Here is a 20567-nt window from a genome sequence, read left to right as displayed (position 1 = left end):
CTCATGGATCTCTGTGGGTATCTCCTATTTACCTGACCAGAGCTTGAGGAGAGGCTTCTCAAATCCTCCTGCCACACATGGAATAGTATAAGGAATGCAGCAGAGGCTAAAGACTGAGTGACTAGCCTAGGAGGGGAGTGGAGGCTACAACGGGTAGCATCAGCAAATCTATCTCAAAGTTGGTGCCTTTTGCTCTTAGAGAAGAGAGATGGGACCTCAGCAAGGCCAACATCTAAAAGGCAAACAACAAGCCTAGTTCTCAGTGGTGGTAATGATCAGGCTTGGAGGGGCCATAATGGGACATAGCAAGGTATTGGACCTGCTTCTCAGTCAATTTTGTCAGCTTCCCATTCAGCTTACCCACTGGCTTCAACCATTACTTCATCTAGCTTCCTGGGCAGGATATGGACCTTGACAGAGTACTTGTCTGGGTGGGGCCACAGATCTATCTGCACCAGCACCTGGTTGGTGAATGAGTTGCTCATCACAAAACTGGGGTGGTCCACTGCATAGCACAGGTTGACCAGCTGGCTCTTGGCCAGCAGGATGTTATGGAGCCCATTGTTCAGCCAGTAGTAGTCCACCTGGGATTTGTTAGTCACTTTCTCCATAGCACTTTCATTCAGCCCCTTGATATCAATCTCTATATCAAAGTGTCCAGTGTCAGACATGATGGAATCATCTTTCATCTGCTCAAAGTGTCAGCTGAGGATGATGTAAATACAGCCGTGGTAGTAACAAATATGTTTCCCTTCTGACAGGACTCATCCATAGTGGTCACCTCAAAGCCCTGCTTGGCAGCCTGCACTGCATTAATGGGGTCAATCTCCATGACAATGACATGGGCCTGGAAACCTCTCATAGCCTGGGCACAACCTTTGCCCACATCACCATTGCTGGCTACCACTGCCACCTTGCCTGCAATCATCATGTCTGTGGCCTGCTTGGTGTTGTTATAAGAGGTTCCCAGCAGCCATACAGGTTGTCACATTTGTTGTTGGTGACAGAGTCATTGACATTGATTGCAGATACCTTCAGGATCCCATTGGCCATCATCTTGTATAGATTGTGGATCCCACTGTCATCTCTTCAGAAATGCCTTGGATGCTTGACAGGAGCTGTGGGTGTGAATAAGGTTGGTGAGGTCACATCTGTCATCCAGAATCATGTTCAGGAAAAGTACATCCTTGAAGAACAGCATCTGCTCAATGCACCAGAGGTACTCCTCACCCATGTCACTCTGCCTGGTGTATACTGGAATGCCAGCCTTAGAATGGCAGCCGCTGCATGGTAACTGGAGAGAGAATATGTTGCAGTTAAACCTCTGCACTTCAGCACTTACAGTCTCAATGAGGATGGCTTCCTCCATGGTCATATGTAGGCAGGCAATGATGTGGGCACTCCTCAGTGGTTTGAAGATCAAGTATATCTCCTGCATGTACATCAGGCCCAACATTTCATTCCCCATGATGTCCTGGGCCTCCCGTCCCCTAGGAAGGCAGACTGATGTCAGTGACTTTGTAGGATAATTTGTCCAACATGCTGGTGGCACTTCGAGAGGGAATGATGAGCATGAGCAAAGGGGGGCAGCTGGGGACAGGCACAGAGTAGATAGTGCTGGGCAGGGCAAGTTTGACAATTTCTTAAATATTTGTATCGAAACCTGCCATATCAACCAGCCATTCTTTATTAAGTTATTTACCCAAGAAAATGAGGTCATATGTCCACACAAAGAATTGTATACATAAACATAAACACTTTGTTCATAATCATAGTCAAAAGTTGGAAACAACAAAAATGGTCATCTGCAGATGAATGGATGAACAAATCACAATCTATACAGCAATACTACACAGCAATAAAACCAAATGAACCATTAATACATGCAATAAAATAGAGATGTCTCGAAATAATTACATTGACTGAAAGAAGGCATACAAGAAGGAATGCATGCTAGAACTGTGTAAAGTTCCTGGAAGTATAAACTAGAATATAATGAGAGAATTATCAGCAGGTGTCTGGGTCTGGGGAGCTGGCTGGCAATAAGCAAGAGGAGGGATGACAAAAGAGAAGACTTGAGAATATGTTCATTATCTTGACTGTGGTGATGGTGTCTCAGTATATATATATATATCAAAACAACATATTTGTATACTTTATAGTTTATTATATTTCAATTATTCTTCAACAAAGCTGTAGAAGAAAGGAAAAACGATGTATAGCATACAACAGGATAATTCATTATGATAAGAAATATGGATTTTTTAAAAATATGAGATAGTTAATTACCTGAAATTTTAAGTATTTTTTTTGAAAATGAGACTAAACCTCCATCAAGTGAGTGTTCTGTCATAGTCATTTTATAAATATAATATTGAGCACCATGTGTGGCACACAGTTATTATTCAATAAATATGGGTGAACTGAGCATGTTCACCCATATTTCATTTACAGAAGACAGACCACTGTGTAAGAAGCATATTTAAAACTGACTAGCCAGTGATTGTTTAAACACCATCTTCAAGCTGTCTCATTTTTTAGGTCCTTAACATAAATAAACAACATCTGTCTCTCTCTGCATTGTTGGTTTAAAGAACTTCGAGTTTAAGGAATATGATGTGCACTAACACGCAAATTATTTTTCCATTTTGTAGAAAAAAGAAAGTGATTAAAAATGAAGAATTAACTTATTGATGTCAAGCCCTTTAAACATCTTAAATCATGTGAATTCTTTTATTCTACTCCACTCCCTAACCCCACCATGAAGGAAATAAAAATGCCTTTTTTTTCCCACCTACAATATAGTGGCTATAGCAAAAGACCTAAGCAGCAAGGCCTCCAACCAATACTTTAACTCTTCCTATAAAAACATCTATTTGTTCTGCCCATATTCATTGGATAAATCTCAAATTATACTAATTCAATCGAGATACAGCTATTTATAAATGTAAGTATATTTCTTTTATATTGCCTCAATTTCCCAGGTAAGTTAGGGAAAAGGTAAAATAAAGTAGCCCTGCATTTTTCAAAATCACTGCAAATTCTCCATACTCCAATTTACAGTAGTGCAGACTGAAGATATAATTCTTCATAAAATGTTTTCATTGTAAAAAGTGTATACATCCATCATGCTTATGGATCCAAAACATGCCTTTATTAACTTTTTGGAAACAATGTTTTGTGTACAAACAGAATATTGCATTTGAAGCAGCATACTTTCTCTTCAGATATGGTGGATATTTCAACTTTAAGGAAAAAAAAAGAGTCCCTTCCTTCAATTAGGCAAATATATTTAATGGAAGAGACAAAATTACGATAACGTTTTTGCAAGTGAAGTTTCATCATGAAATAAGACTTTCTTTTCTTCCAGAATTAACCTTATTGAGCTGTTTCTCTGTCTTGCCTTTCAACTGAAACTGTATGTCTTCAAGGAATATATTGGTCATGGGTTAGAAAAGAACTGTCAAGTTGGCTTTTTACACAGGATGAAATGGAATATTTCAAATCCCTAAAATCATTTCCCAAATCAGAAGAACAGATGGTGCCTCAGAGCAGAGTCCCAGCCTGCCATTTCCCTGGGATTTAAACCAGTGCTTAACTGTGTGAGACAGCAAGAGACTCGTCCTGCGGGTCTGGAGTAGCTTTCTGGGGCTCCAAGGAACACCACCAATGGTGTCTGGAACACAGAGTAGGAAGCTGTGCCCAGATTTAAGAGTCCAGGTTTCAGTGGGGTTTTTTGTTTGTTTACATTTTCCCTCTTGACTCTGAAGATAACAATGTAGTAAGGAGGAAAGCAGATTAGAAGTTGGGGGCTTAAGCTCCGTGTATGGTCTACCCCATTAATTAGGAATGTGACCTTTCCACTGGCTTCTTGGGAAATACCTATTCCAAACATCGTTGCCTATCAAGATCTCCATGATTGTCAAATGAAACACAAAAAAGCCTTTATTCAAAAAATAAATAATAAAACAAGGGTTAAATTAGCAGACTGCATTTCTTTCTTTTCTTCGGCCAACATTTTAATCATGTTTGTTTTTTATATTTTCTAGTGGTATCAAAGCAAGCAGAGTGAAGTTTGGAAATTCATAACTGGCTGTATTGATCTGCATTTGGCATGACTTGAGAGATCTACAGTCTGGACTCTGGCTCCAGTGTCTTGCAAACTCCTCTCACTGTACCTTTGTTGGAAAATTTTCTTTCCATTTCTCAAGCACACTACAGTCTCTCTCTCTCTCTCTCTCTCTCTCTCTCTCTCTCTTTCTCTTCAAAGCCTCAGTAAGTAAAACTCCTTTTGTCTGAACATCTCTTCTCTGCACCCAAAGCTGGCTCTCCAGGATTCACCAGATATCAAACATTCCCTCAGGGTGGGCTTTCCTGAAAATTGTACCTAAAGTTGACTTTCCATCCTTCTCTCTTACAGATCTTATTCTGCCACTGTATCACACTGATTACAAGAAAGTTTTGTTTCTACTTTTTCCCATTAGACTGTAAGCTCCATCAAGGAAGAAAACACATTGATAAGTGTTATGGACTGAATGTTTATAGCAACATACCCCCTCAAATTCCCATGTTGAAGCTCTAATTCCCAATATGATGGTAACTGGAGGTGGTGCCTATAGAAGGTAATGAGGGGATTAGTCTCCTTATAAGAATGGAAAGAAAGGCCAGATTTCACTCTCTCAGCCATGTGAGGACATATGTAAGCCAGACAGTGAACCACCGGAAGACAGGGAACCTGGGTTCTTATCCTAAATGTAATGCTGAGTAAAGGTCTATTGGGGAAGAAAGTAACAGTTTCCTCAAGCACTAGGTTAGAGAGTTTAAGTAGATGGCTTCTAAGTTTTATCCAGATTTGTAAATCTAAAAGAAATTAGTAAACAATACAACAGCAATTATCAGATTAAAGAGAAAGGCCTCTTCATAACAATCATATATATTTATGTACATAGATAATATAGAGACACAAATATGCAGAAAGGAATACAGATATAGATAAGTGTAAATATAGATATTTCTCTAATTACCAAATCAGGGTACCCTAGAGATAGCTATGTCCAGAAAACAGAAAAATGAAGAAAAATAATTTAGTCTTCTACAGGAAGAGAGGGGACATGTAAATAATGAAAAATAATATAACATAGATATTTATATTTACAGATATAACTATCTATTATATTATCTATGGATATTATTGAATTTTGTTGCCTTCAAAGTAAAATAATCTTTTAAGACATAGCCACTTTTGCTAATGATGCTATTATTGCTTAAAAGCTTTTTTTGAAAATTCTTCCTTGGAATTGCTTTCAGAATCAGTTTAAGAAGAATGCAAATAAATCACAGCCATTACTTATATTTTTGGCTGCAAATTTTATTGCTTAAAGTGGTCATCTAATTTATTTACCTTATGGCCTTTAGGTTATTCCTGAAGATAAATTTACCCTGAAATAAAAATATGCTATAAATGAAGCTATTTATTCAGCCAACCAGTCATCTTTTATTCCATAAACTTACATTGAAAATCTTTAAAAAAAATATGCCACTAGGACTGAAAATTACTTCAAAATAGAAATTGCTTTGTGGTAAACTGTCATAGATTTTCATTATGTTTGTTGAACCCAGGCCTCCTCTCTTTCCCTCATGCCTCATATTCAATGCATTAGGAAGCCTCTTAGCTTTAGTATTGAATATATCCTGAATATGACCCATCTTGCCATTTCATTGCCAGCATCTTAGACCAATCTACCATCCTGTATTTCCTGTACAACTGCAAAAGCCTCTTAGCTTATCACAGATTTGATAGATATTAAAAATTAAGATTTAAGCACTGTATCTGGTCTATATTCTTTTTTAAATATTTTTAACATTTATTTTTGAGAGAGAGAGAGAGAGAGAATGAACAAGGGCACAGAAAGGGAGAGGGGCACAGAAAGAAGGAGACACAGAATCTGAAGCAGGTTCCAAGCTCTGAGCTGTCAGCACAGAGCCAGACCAGGGATTTAATTCATGAGCTGTGAGATTTTGCCATGAGCTGAAGTCAGACGCTTAACCAATTGAGCACCCAGGACACTCCTACTCTGTATTCTTTAAATATGTCAAAATCAGGGCACCTGGGTGGCTCAGTCAGCTAAGTCCAACTTTGGCTCAGGTCATGATTTTGTGGTTCGTGAGTTCGAGTTCACCGTCAGGCTCTGTGCTGACACTCTGAGCTGGGAGCCTACTTCGGATTCTGTGTCTCCCTCTCGTTCTCTCTGCCCCTCCCCTGCTCACACTCTGTCTCTGTCTCTGTCTCTCTCTCAAAAGTAAATAAAACATTTTTAAATAAATAAATAAAAATTAAAATGTCAAAGTCATTGTATTTATTAATCATCTCAGACTGCCATAACAAAATAGCATACACTGAATGGTTTAAGCAGCAGGAGTTTATTTTCTTACAGTTCTGGAGGCTAGACATCCATGACCAAGGTGTCTGCAGGGTTGGTTTCTAGTGAGAGTTTTCTGCCTGGCTTGCAGATGGCTACCACCATTCTGTGTCTTCACATGGCCTTTCCTTTGTAGGTATGCAGAACAAACTAGAAAAAGCTTTCTTGTATCTTTTCTGGTAAGAACACTAATCTCATTGGATCACAGCCCACCGTTTGACTTCACTTAACCTTAATTACTTCCTTAGAGAATCCATCTCCAAATACAGCCACATTAGGGGTTAGAGCTTTAACATATGAATTTTGGGGAGAACACAAAAATTCAGTCCATAACAGTCAAAAAAGAATAAAAACTTATCTTGTATTAAAAGAGACTAAAGAGACATGGCAACTAAATGTAACACATCATCTTAAATGGGATATTATTGAAACAATTGGCAAAACTTAAATATGACCTAAAGATTAAATATTAGTAGTAAATAAATCTTAATTTCCTGATTTTGACAACTGTACTGTGATTATAAAAGAGAATATCCTATTTTAGGAAATAAATATTGAATTACGTTGTTGTAAAAGGGCATCGTGCATACAATTTACAAATGGTTCTAAAATACAAACATGCACAGGGTGCCAGGGTGGCTCAGTCTGTTAAACCTCCAACTTGGGCTTAGCTCAGGTCATGATCTCATGGCTTGTGAGTTCAAGCTCTGCATGAAGCTTGCTGGCTTTCCGCAGTCATGGTGGAGCCCTTGGAATCCTCTGTTCCCCTCTCTCTCTCTGCCCCTCTCCTGCTAGCACTCACTCCCAAAAATAATAAACATTTAAAAAATAGTAATAATAAAAAATAAAATACACACACATAAATGATGAATTAAAATAAAATACACACCCAGAAAGAACACAAACCAATGAAATGTTAACATTTCAGAAAGATGGGTGAAGGTATGTGAAATACTTTCTATAATTTTTTGCAACTTTTAAAATTCTGAAATTATTTCAAAATATAAAGTTTGCAAAAAAAGCAATCCCATAGGTCTTCTTAAGTTAGAGAAACCTATTTGATTTTTCACAGCAGGAGGGTAAGTTGCTACAGATAAAGAAGGCATTTGCTAGTGTGGGTGGGTGAATTCAGAAAATCAACTCAGCTGGGTTTGTAGAGTTTTTACTTTTGGAACTGTTAAATGAAAAAAATTCAACAGAGTAAATTATAAAGACCTAATAGGCTTTATTAAATGATTCATGAACCAGGCAGCATTCCATCTAGCAAGCAGAGGGGCGCTCTGAGGTGTACAAAAATGGAAGGTTTTTATAGAAAGAGGGTGGGTCAAGAAACTTACTCGCAAAAGAAAAGCATTGTTTCAGGCAAGACAATGCTTTTTCCCTTAGGGGGAAAAGAAAGGTTTCTCCACAACCAGGTTACTTATCTTCCTTCAGGAGATGGAGATGGCCCCTGTGGCAGACTCTTCGGCACTGATTGAAAAATTCCTGACTAGTCAGTTAAGATTACATTTCTAGGGGAGGTGGAAACTGCATTAGCAGGTATCAAGCCCAAATTTGAGAACTCAGTCTAAGTGACACCATTCTGGGCCAACGCTTCTCTCTTTAACACAACGTAACTCCATATGGAACATACACATATTGTTAAAAACCTTTTAATGGTAATGTTCAATAAATGATAGGTCATTAATGTTAGACCTATAAAAAAAGTATAATATAGTCCCTGAGAATACAGTAAATATTAGAATTATTTGAAATAAAGGAATGATTATGTTTTATTTCAGTGGTCCTCAACCACGGGCAAATGTTGTACCCCAAGAGATATTCAACAATGTCTAGAAATATTTTTGTTTGTCATAACCCTGGGATGGGGAAGGATGCTGCTTGCATATAGGAGGTAGAGGCCAGGGATGCTGCTAAACATCCTAGAATGCACAGGGCAGCCACTCCAACAAACACTTATCTGACCCAAATGTCAACAGTGCCAGGTTGAAAAATCCTGCTTATTCAAGGATCACTAACTGGTTTCTTTCGAATCTGCCCTAGTGAATTTGCAAGAAAATCTTGTGTATTATGCCTCTAGATATGTACGCCTTGAAATTGCTGCCATAATCCACCATTTTATTCAACACTGACAAAAAGAAGTTGCCTTTATTATGTTGTTTGTCAGACCTATGTGTTTAGTTTAGCCTTTTAATGTAAATTGCAGCTTTCAATAGATCATTTACACCACTAGTTTGAATTCATGACTTGCTCTTGTGTCAAGTTAAGCACAAGTCATTATCTTTCCCTGATGATTCAAAACTCTAAGGGAGAAGCGACCATAATGTTTATTTTGCTTTATAAAAAACAAGCATCACATATGGATACGAGACTTAAAAATAAGTTTTTTAAATGAGGTTTTTGTTTGTTTCCCCACTATTTTTCCTCCCATTAATATAATCCACTGGAATACCCTTATCCATCCACCTATGTTTCTTCTCAAGATCTTGCACATTATTCAATTGAATATTAAATGCCACCTCTTCCAAGAAGCTTCTGGAATTATTCCAATCTGAATTAATGTCTCCCTTATTAATGTACCAAAAGCACAGATATGGAAAATTCTATTATGACACATTGCACAGAATTATTTTGGGTGCTAATTTTCCCCCTACTATGTTAAAAATCCCAGAGGAAAGGGACAATGTTATTCATTTTCCTATTCTACATATTACCTAGCATAGTGTCTCAGACTCTGTATGTGCTTGGTTAATAATTTTATTAATTATTTTGAATATTGATGACATTGATGTTATTCAAAGTAGCATGTCAGTAAATGATACACATTTGGAAAATCAGTAAGACAAAAAGAGAAACATGATAATAGAAATAGGCAAGTGATATGAATAAGAAATCATAGAAGAAATACAAATGGTTAAAAAAACATTTTCAACTTCAATGGTAATTTATTACAATTAAGGCAATAATCATAGCAAACCTCTTCTTATTCTATGACAGGAACCACAGTAAGCACTTAACACATGTGAACTCAGGGCACCTGGGTGGCTCAGTTGGTTAAGTGGCCAAGTCTGAATTTTGACTCAGGTCACGATCTTATGGCTTTTGAGACGGAGCTCCGCACTGGGCTCTGCTCTGACAGCATGGAGTCTGCTTGGGATTCTCTCTCTCTCTCTCTCTCTACACCCCTTCCCCGCTGGCATGTGAGCGCACACATGTGCTCTTTCTCTCTAAAATTTGTTCTCTCAAATGAACAAATAAACATTAAAAAAAATACAGACTCATCTAATCCTCACAGCTTTATGCAGCACACATATAGTATCCTTCATTTACAGAGGAGGGAACTGTGGCACAGAAAGAATGAGTAATTTGCCCAAAGTCTTGGGGAAGTGACAAAGCTGGTATGCAAACCAGGCAGTCTTGCTCCAAAGCTCAAATACTTAACCAGACTATGTCATTTTGTCCTCATATTTGATAAATATCTATTCAATGTATAAACCTAAATACATGTTTTTGTATTAGATAAAATTGTTAGATGTTAAATGCCAGGGGGAAGAATCAGATAAAAGTCATATAAAAACCTTCAAAGCCCAAGTAACTAGTTTTTCATATGTTGTAGTGGAATAGGAATCAATTTTGATTGAATTAATTCAATTGAATTAACCTCACTTAGAATCTTTATGTCTTATATCGCTTCCGACAATCTGATTTGGACTATAAATATCTACACCCAGGCACACTGAGAAAGAAAGTAACAGGAAAAAGAAAACTCTCAACCAAAGAATACAAATGAACATTAAAAAGAAAAAAGAAAAAAATTTTATTCAATTAAATTTCTGTTTATGTGAAAGGTTAAAATAAATCTGCCAATTCAATTGCTTTTGAGACTTGGAGAATTCTTAGGTATATACCATATACATAAAGACCAGTAGTCACTTTAAGCACGAAATTCACTCTCTGGGACAGTTTGATATATTTAAAGGTTGAGTAATAACTGTGGACTTGAGTATATAGTGTTCTACACATAAGAATGTTCCCTATATTTCTGGGGGGGGGGGGGTTGATTTGTCTTTTTTTAAGTTTTAATGTACAATTGTTATTTTTACTTCAAAACCATAAGGCAAATCACAACCAAAAAATTGACATTAGATATTTCTCTTACCTTTAGAAAATTTTGCCCATCCTAGATACATTGTTATCTGTTTTGTCTAACCCTATACTTGAGAGTCATTATCTGACACTTAGTTCTACACAGTGTCCAATAGAAAGTACTAAATAAAAAAGTTAATTTATAAAAGTTGATTAGATAATTTGAAAGATTAATGAAGGGGACTCCATACTCTCCCCACAGAGAAAGGCAACTAAAAGAACTATTTTACATTATATTAACCAACATAAATTGTGATTATGTAGGACAAAGTACAAATATAAATAAATCACTTTTTTTTTCCTTGCCAGAAGTTTGCAATTCTGGTACCAAGGTAATTTGTCTTCACTATTTCCTGGGAAGTAGAAAAACAAGACAAGCCACACTCATTGACCTTGGATATTTCTAACTAAAAAATGAATTGCCAACAAGTTGATAGCAATGTGAGTAGCTATCACATTGGGCTTATGAGAGAGAATAGCCCATAGTCAAAACAGAAAACCTGGGTTCTAGTCTTTGAAATGCAAACCCATTTTCTCTGAAACCTTAATCAACTGATGTTAACCTGGCAGTATCTACTTCTTCATCTATAAAATTAGATGACTGGACTCTCTCAAAACTTCCAGAACCTTTAGCACAAACAAGTATTAACATAGCAGAGAAAAGTCTATACTTCTTTTATTTATTCTTAAAAGTACACAAACATGTGACCAAGAGCTCTTCCTCTATGTTTGAGAAAATACTTTTCTTTAGTGTTTGTTTGTTGAGTACTCTGTTAGTCACTTGTGAAGTTTTTAATCCTCCTCAACATTCCATGAGAACTTGAGCAAGCCACTTGATCCTTCTGTGCCTCAATTTATTTCTCTATAAAATGGAATGATAATTGTACCTCCACATAAGGCTGTTGTCAGAATTGAATGTGTTAATGAATATAAAGCTTTAAAAACAATGCTTTACATACATAAAGTGCTCAATTAATGTTAGCTCTTCTTTGTATTAATCCCATTTTATAGATAAGAAAACTGAAGTTTACAAAAGTTAATGAACATACCCATGCCCCAAGGTCACACAATTTGAAAATAGTAGAAATAGGGCTTAAACCTAAGTATTCACTTCACACCCCATATCTACACAGTGCTCTCTTCTGTCTCCCTTGAACATCCTGAACTAAGTAATGAGGAAAAACTGTTCTGTTTTGAGGATTTGTTGACAGACAGCAGAGAGAAGATATATAAGAAGCTACAAATTATTTTAGTAGATATTATGTTAAGAGAAAATAAAAGATTCCTAAACTTGTGTTATAGAATAGAGGTTGAGAAATCATATTCCTACAATACATGGTATAACAAGATTTTTTCCTTGTTACTAGTGGAAAAACATCCAGAGATGTGAAGAGGGAAGACTGCCATAAATTGACACTCAATTACCAATCCAAACCATGAAGACAATGCCAACAAGTCCTAAATGAATTTTTCTGAAAATATTTAATAAATGAGGTTTCATAAGTACTATGCAATGTAAGGTATAGATTATGCTGCTTTCTTTCAAAAATTAGCTTAAGTGCAAGCTGGAAGGATTCCCTGTGCTTAATTTGATATAAAATTCAGTAAATACAGAAACTTTAAAAGGAAAGAATGTAATAATAAAGACTTCTAAAGATTATGTGAATACTGTAGCTATCTGTACATAAATGAAAGCATTTCATCTTTCTATAGCTAAAAAGGAAAATAAATGCCAATAAAATGTGTCCCCATAGGAAAATTACTTTCAAAACTACTTTAAAAAATGGCAGCATTTCCCATATATAAGTATTTGGACTCAAGTTTAAATTTTGAATGTATAACTTTGATTTTGACATCTATGTTTTAATATCTTTCTTTACAAATCTTTTAGATTTCATGTATAAAATTAGATAACTTATACAAAAGTGGAATGTAGATCCACAAAGCTGGTTTAAATAGTTCTACTTTCAGCAATGATAGAAAACAAGATTTTTATGGAAATAACTAGGGAATAATATATAATTAAGAGTTAAAATGATCGGTAGTTAGAATAAAGGCTAATACCAGATTGAACTTAATCAGATTGGGATATAAATTCCTGTTCTATTTCTTGCTACTAGGCATATGACCTTCGGCAAGCTTTTTAACACTTTTCATGAGAAAAATCAGAACGACAACAAAATCCACCTTACAAATTTAGGAGAATTAAATGCAGTAATATTTATAAAGTACTGAGAGCACCTTCTGGCATATAGTAATATATTCAATAAATATCAGTTAATATTACTATTTAGTGGTAACATTAATGCCTAAATTAAAAATGCTACATGTGTAAATGAGGTCAAAAGATTTCAAGAGCAGGTGAATTATAAAGTTGTTGCTCTGGAATGGTCACCTAGTGTCCACATATACAAAATAGAGCAGATAAAACAGCCATCTCTGTAATGGCAATCGCTAGAACTCATTGTATTGCAGAGACTCCAGCTCTGCAGACATGCCCTTTGGGCCCAGTCCTTACTGCTGGGCTTTGTTCCCTATAACACCTGCAGCTCACTTTTAAATATAAAGCTATACAGTTACCTATAAGACATCAAATGAGATATATTATAAAGACAAATGTGTACAGAACACTTACTGAAATGATTCTTACCATGGAAAACAAGCTGAATTGTACAAAGGAATGAATCTATTTGAAAAAATAATTAAAGTCATAAATATCAAAACCCCAGGAGGAATCTGGAATCACAGATATCTCGGTGGGCTGCATAAAAGTAAATTGGACTCTACTTTTTGCAAATGAATATCAAGGGATATTCTGAGAAAAACATGCAGCCTGATAATACTAAAGGATATGTTAATTTTCTCCTTCTGTCTTCCTATCTTTGGAGATGATCTACAATCCCTTGGACATAGCAGGCATTCAATAAATGTTTGTTAAATAAAGGATTCCATTAAGGGTCTATATTAGGTTGCTAAGGGTACAAAACAACAAACATAGCATAGGAATCTCAGCTGGAAGAAATAAAGATCATGTAAGTGTAATTTGCATGCTTAACATATTAGATTTAGACAGGTAAAGAGAATTATTCAGGGTCACTCAGCTAATTAGTGACAGTCCTCCACCCAGAAATCAAGCCTTAACTCCAAATTTAACTGGGAGACATACGTGATTCAAATTAAAGCTGAAATTGTAAAAATATGTGTTGAACTATAACATATCAAGAATCTGTCAGTAGGCTGACAATATAGCCTTTATAGACAATCAAGTAAAGGTTATTGAAAATAAAGGTAGTGCTTCTATAATGTTCTAGAAGCAGTGGAAAGATCTCTGAAGAAGGAATATAGGGATTTTCTAATGCTGATTCTGTGGTATAGGTCTATGTGATTCTCAATAAAGGGATTGGCATGAATAACTCAATCTAATCCCCCTCTCCAAAATATATTACATACCCACTCTATCTCACGCACTGAGCTAGCAGCTGAGAATACAAGGGGAAATAAAATGCAGGTCATGCTGTGATGGACTGATGTATAGTAAGGGGTAAACACATAGACTGATGAGCCAAACTGTGGGTTCTACTACTGGCTGTACCATTTACAAGCTACATGACCTTGAGCACTTATTTAATCTCTGTTGGCCTCAGTCTCCTACTCAATAAATTGGTAATGATGTTAGGAATATACCTTATTTATAGAGTTATGGAGACTAAGTTATTATGTATATAGCTCTTAGAATGGTGCCTGTCACAGTTCCACAAATACTAGCCATTATTATTAACCATAAGGAATCTATAATCTGACAGGAAAATAAGACTATATATGTAATTACCATAGGCTACCATAATGTTAAGTTACCAAATTAAAACACAAAACTTTATCATAAGAGTTTTAGAAATCACTTCATTTCCAACAAAAACAAAAAATAGGAATTAATGGGACCATCCTTTTCCTCTGAAGGGTGTGATGATTGCAAAAGGAGAAGGTGAGGAAAAGGTCAGAAAAATTAGTGAGGAGAATTATGAAAAGTGACTGTATTGTTTATAAATATGATGGTGTAAAGGTCATTTTCAACCTGTTGAGAAATTCATGCCCATGGAAAGGACAGGCCAATTACAAAAAGGTTGTAAATAGAACGAAAGTGAGAAAATATGAACAGTAAATATGAGCCACATTTTAAAAGGTATTTATTGGGGTACCTGGGTAGCTCAGCAGGTTAAATTCTGACTCAATTTTGGCTCAGGTCATGATTTCAAGGTTTGTGAAATCGAGTCCTGCATCAGGCACTGGACTGACAGCACAGAGCCTGCTTGGGAATCTCTCTCTCCCTCTCTTTCTGCCCCTCCCCCACTCACACATGCTTGCTTTCTCTCAAAATAAAAAAACATTTAAAAAATTTTTATTTATTAACTCACTTGCTCCTACTTAAAAACAACAAATATGAGGGCCTACTACACACAATATTGCCAGCATGGTGGCAGATGTCTGTCTCAGAGGTAAACAACCATATGATCCCTGTCTTTCTAGATCTCAGCATGTAGAAGAGGGTCCTCAGGAGAGGGATTAACAAATGTGAAGGACCTAAGAAGTCTAGAATTAATGTAAATAAAAAGATAAGACCATACCTTAAAGCACACTATCTATAAGTGTAAGTCATCATAAGAGAAGCAGGTACTGGGGTTCAGTTAACTTCAAGAGATGGAGGAAGTATATCAGAAAAGGAAATTTGGTGATATTAAACATGCATTCCTATAAAACATGGTAGAAGGAAATAAAAGGAAGGGAAGAAGGGACTGATTTTAGTCAAATATAGTGGGGTACAGGTGAAGATAATAAACACTAGTGGGGAGGAAAGTGTGAGGGCAGGAATGAAAAGGGGAATACAAATAATCAAGATCTACCCAAGCTTATAGTAGCACAACAAGGACGTGACTGCCAGTGAATAGAATTCTCGTAGGCAATCCCTGAAATTGGTTCTAGTTCTTTGATCCTATGGTTCCCTCAAAGAAAAATAACAATAGCACATCTTAGAACATACAACATATGTTTCAATGTGTGTAATTAATGAGCAGTACTCTATTCTTAAGGTGATGCCTTAGTGACCCGTTTGGACTTATAAGTTTCTGGTTTCTGTAATTAAACATATCTGCTTAACCTTAGTTGTCAAACCAAGAGCTTCTGGAGATTTCTAATTAGCATACCTGTTGGAAATCATTGGGAGTTATGACAAGTATGTGCCACTAATTTCCAAAATGGATTTCATAATTTGAGCCCTAGCAAGTAAATTTACTTTTAAGCCCTAGTAAGTAAATTTAGTTTTCAAGTATAAATTTAGTAAGAAGATAATCAAATCTTAAAAAAATATGTCCTAAAAGCATATGCTGACACTATGATAATAAAGTATCTTCTTTGTGATTGTGATGCTGCATAGCTTACCGGGTCCCCAGGCTGGAAAAGCTGTTCAATATTTGTTGCATACCCAGTCAGGGTGTTCTCATTATAATCAAGCACCATGACTTAACACTGAGGGTCAGTAGAGTTACAAGGAGCAGAACACATCGATCTTGTGTCAGAGGGCTATATGCTCTGTATGATGTACAACCCTTGCAAAGGGAACTTCTGCAAGAACTAAAGAAAGTTCTTAGACTTATTGATAAGGGCTGTAAGCCATATCAGCAAATAAATCTAAGATTTTATCCTCCAAAATAAGAGAGAATGGGAATAAAATACACGATACGGCTCAAGCATGCATTCACAAAATTCTACTCGTTAGACTATGCATATGAGAAAACCAGAGTATTTTTTTACAGAACTGTAAAGAGTATAGCCCCCTTACTTTTCTTTTCTGAGATAATGAACTATAGAGACGTCTAGTTCCAATGAGGATGTAACAATAGATTCCATGGAAGACTTTGCTCCCACTGCAAGCATTAATGCTGTAGAAAAGAGGAACAAGTAACTGAAACATCAGTTATTACAAACAGAAAATCCTCTATGAGGGAGCAAATCTGTTACCAAACATTTTTTTTTTCTGTAGGAGTATTGCCAAAAACCCTAGTCTGTGAGGACATTTGCCAAATATGAGTTCAAATTGATGATGACTTGGCCCACAAAGTGGTACTCTACTGAGGGAAAGAGAAATCAGAAAAACTTTTGATGGTCCTGCAGCACTAGAATTATTTAACAATTTGGGAATGTTATCAATCCTAAATGTGCAATTAGATTTTCTCCATGATACATTTATTATCTTTCAGGTAGGAGATAGTGACTTGCCAGGCTCTCAGTATAAAGCCTAGACAGGACACAACAGAGGAAAGAAACTTCAAAGGTAGAGTCTCAAAAAACTTGCAATTCATCCCTGATCCAACTTAGGTCCAAGCTAGTTTGAATAATGAGCCCCTCACCTTACCTGCTTAATAAAGGAAAGCAAAGTCTTTCAGGTAAAATATAATGTAATTTGGAGCTTCAACACAATATCTCTCTAAACACAAAGCACATAATACAATTGAACAGTACTAGGCATGCAAAGAGGCAGAAAGTGTGACTGATAATCAAGAGAAAAGCAAAGAACAAAAGCAAACTCAGGGATTGTAGTAGCCAGCTACCAAGATAGTCCCTAGTGATGTCTGCCTCTTGGCATTTCACCCTTGTGTAGAAACATAATGGCCTTTTCAGAAACTGTCAATGGGGGGAATATAACCCAACTTTCTACAAATGATACTAACCTGGATAAAGAGCCTGCAGAATGATACACAACTATCAAGGATCAGCCCTAGCTTCTTTACAGATATACTAATGAATGTAACCATTCTCCTATGCACACAGACTGTTTGATCATCCCTGGGAAAAAAATACTTGCAAATCATATATCTGATACGGAGTTAATATCCAAAACATATAAAGAACTCCTTAACTCATACCAGTACTTCCTACCACATGGATTCACTGTCAGAACCATGCAGAAGCATCCAAATCAGAGAAAACATGTTACATCATTGCTTCGCCTAAAACAATGATTTTCAATGAAGCAGGGGAAGGAGGGGCACTTTTGCCCCTCAGGGCACATTTGATCTTGTCTGGAGACAGTTTTGGTTGTTACAACTAGAGCAGCGCTAGCATCTAGTGAGTAGAGGGCAGAGATGCTGCTAACCACACTACAATGCTCAAGACAGCTCCCTACAACAAAGAATCATCTAGCCCCAAATGTCAATAATGCAAAGTTGAGAAAACCTGGCCTAGAAAAATCTATAATTATCCATTTAGAATTATAGTGTATTCATTAGATTCTTCCTCATGTCACACTGCTGTAACATTTTACAGATTATTTGCCAGCAGAGACCCAGAGCAAGGACATTTCCACTTGCCCTGAAGAAGGGAAACTTCGGTTCTAAGGTCCCCATGCTGCCAAATAACACCTGATTATAGCAGAATTTCATATACAATTAAACATGGTCTCAGAAATCTCTTCTACATTGACTTGCATTTTCCCTAAGTTAAAAATGGCAGTCTTTGAAATAAGTATAGTTCATTCTGGCACTTGTAAAAGTACATTATGGTTAAAAAAAAAATCTTGGGAATGTTTTTATTGAAATATCTGAAAAGTATTGTTTCTTTGGTATTACCTAATTTCTATTTAAAAGATACTTTTGAGAGGGGGGATGGTCTAAATGGGTAAGGGCATTAAAGAATCTACTCCTGGAATAAAAAAAAGACACTTTCATTGCCTAATTCATCATATGTACTTAGTGATGAATAATAAATATACTGCTCAATGATTCATTCAAGCCCAATAAATGGACACTAAAGGAAGAAAAATAAACATGGTCATTTTCCTGTTGTCATCTAATATGAGCTTATTTTTAGCTGTTAATTAGGGACATTAAGAAGTTTATGTTTCCTGGAGCATCTGAGTGCCTCTGTTGGTTGAGTCAATTTGCCTTTGGCTCAGGTCATGATCTCGTGGTTCATGGGTTTGGGCCTCGCATCAGGGTTTGCACTGGTGTCTCAGAGCCTGTTTGGGATCCTCTCTGCCTCTTTCTTTCTCTACCCCTTCCCTACTCACGCTCTCTCTCTTTCAAAATAAATAAATAAACTTAAAACAAAGACATTTATGTTTCCTCACTGTAGGCAGAATTTAGCATGATGTAGTGCTAATTATACTACATGATCATCTTACTAGTGATAGCTACACAAACAACATTTGATTTGGCCTCTGTAAATATAAAGTGTTAAAAAGCTTTATTTTTTTCTTTGCTGGAAGCCAATGTCATATCCATTAAGAAAGAAAAGACTATATGACAGCAGTGTGAACCTTTGAGATGCAATTATGGTAAAGACATTCGGATTTAGTGAATTTAAAATACAGCAGGATAACTTTAATGCACTATCTTCCCAAGCAAGATATACCAATCTATAGGCTTTGTAACTGATTGAATCCAAGTGTGATCTGCTTGCTGCACAACAGGCCAATAAATTAAGAAACAAGATGTCAGGGTAAGGAAAATGACTTTATTTGGAAAGCCAGCAAATTGAAGAGACAACTGACCATCTCTTAGATATAGAGACCATCCTCCACCTGCCACTCCCTCCATGAAATTCCAGCTTTTAAAATTTTTTTTTTTTTTTTATTCGGGAAAAGGGGAGGCAGGAGGAGATTGGAGTCTAAAGATGACAAACATCTGTAGACATTCAGGTGCCTGCAAGGGTCTGAAGAAGGTTGTGAAACTCTTCTCTCCTTAGTCAGTTGATCTTTGCAAACAGGAATTTGGTCATGCCATTGCTGTAAATCTTAAACACAGCATAGTCATTTCTGTAAGTGTTTCCTTTTCTCCTAAGGAAGGTTTTGGGTAAAGAGCATTTTTTGCAAATCTTAATTGTAACATGCTTATGTGCAGGGCTAAGTAGAGGTTTCTAAGGTAGAGGTCACAGGACCAAGCAACATGGAGTCAGACATGCTAAGGTACTTTCCCTTTCCATGTTGTTACCTTATACTTCCTAAGAGACCTAGACAATAAGGTAAATAGAAATCTGGAATAAAGAGGAATATTCTCAATGGAAACATTTGTAAAGCGATCCTGTGTAAATGCATAGAGGCTGAGTTATTTTCTTTAAAAATTTATCAAATATTGCAAGTCATTACAGAACCATAGATTTATAAGGCATAAGAAATCATCTTGTCGTACATCATCATATAGTGATGGAATGAATTTGATAGAAATTACTTAACTCCAGTTCTAAAAATTCAAGCAGAGACAGAATTACATAACTCATGGTTCCCAATACTCAGTTCATTAGTATCTTCATATTAAAATAAAATGTTTGCGAATTTGCAAATATTTTCTCCCATTCTATATATTTTTTTCACTTTCTTAATGGTACCCTTCAAGGTACATTTTTTAAAAATTTTGACAAAGCCCATTTATTCATATTTTTTTCAAAGACTTGTTTCTTTTTTTTTTCTTTCATAGTTTGTCAAGTTGGATTCCATATAACACCCAGTGCTCATCCCCACAAGTGCCCTCTCCATGCCCATCACCTCGCCTTCCCATCTCCCCCACCTCCCCTCAGCCCTCAGTTTGTTCTTAGCATTGAAGAGTCTTTCATGGTTTGCCTCCCTCCCTCTCCCCCACTATTTTTCTCCTTCTCCTCCCCCATGGTCCTCTGTTAAGTTCCTCCTAATCCTCCTATAAGTGAAAGCATATGGTATCTGTCTTTCTCTGCCTGACTTATTTTGCTTAGCATAAATAAAACAGGAGGCATCACCATCACAGTCTTTAGCTTCTACTACAAAGCTGTAATCATTAAGACAGTATGGTATTGGCACAAAAACAAACACATAAACCAGTGAAACAGAATAGAGAACTCAGAATTGGACCCACAAATGTATGGCCAACTAATCTTTGAAGAATCTCCATTTCTAAATAACCCCCAGGTAATGTCATCACTGCTTGTAGTGCTGGCCCCACTTTGAGTACAGGGCTCTAGGGGACTGAACCGTACACTATA

General features: G+C 36.4%; 1 pseudogene; it reads right to left on the bottom strand.

Annotated features, from left to right (window-relative positions):
- Positions 1-259: 259 nt before the first annotated feature.
- LOC120222983 lies at positions 260-1541 on the bottom strand (annotated as a pseudogene).
- Between the last annotated feature and the right edge of the window lie 19026 nt (positions 1542-20567).

Source organism: Hyaena hyaena, unplaced genomic scaffold (genome assembly GCF_003009895.1).
Source record: "Hyaena hyaena isolate Hyena2069 unplaced genomic scaffold, ASM300989v1 scaffold_933, whole genome shotgun sequence".
Taxonomy (NCBI): Eukaryota; Metazoa; Chordata; class Mammalia; order Carnivora; family Hyaenidae; genus Hyaena; species Hyaena hyaena.
Note: the sequence above shows the minus strand (reverse complement) of the source record. Positions and strands in the feature narration are given on the sequence as shown.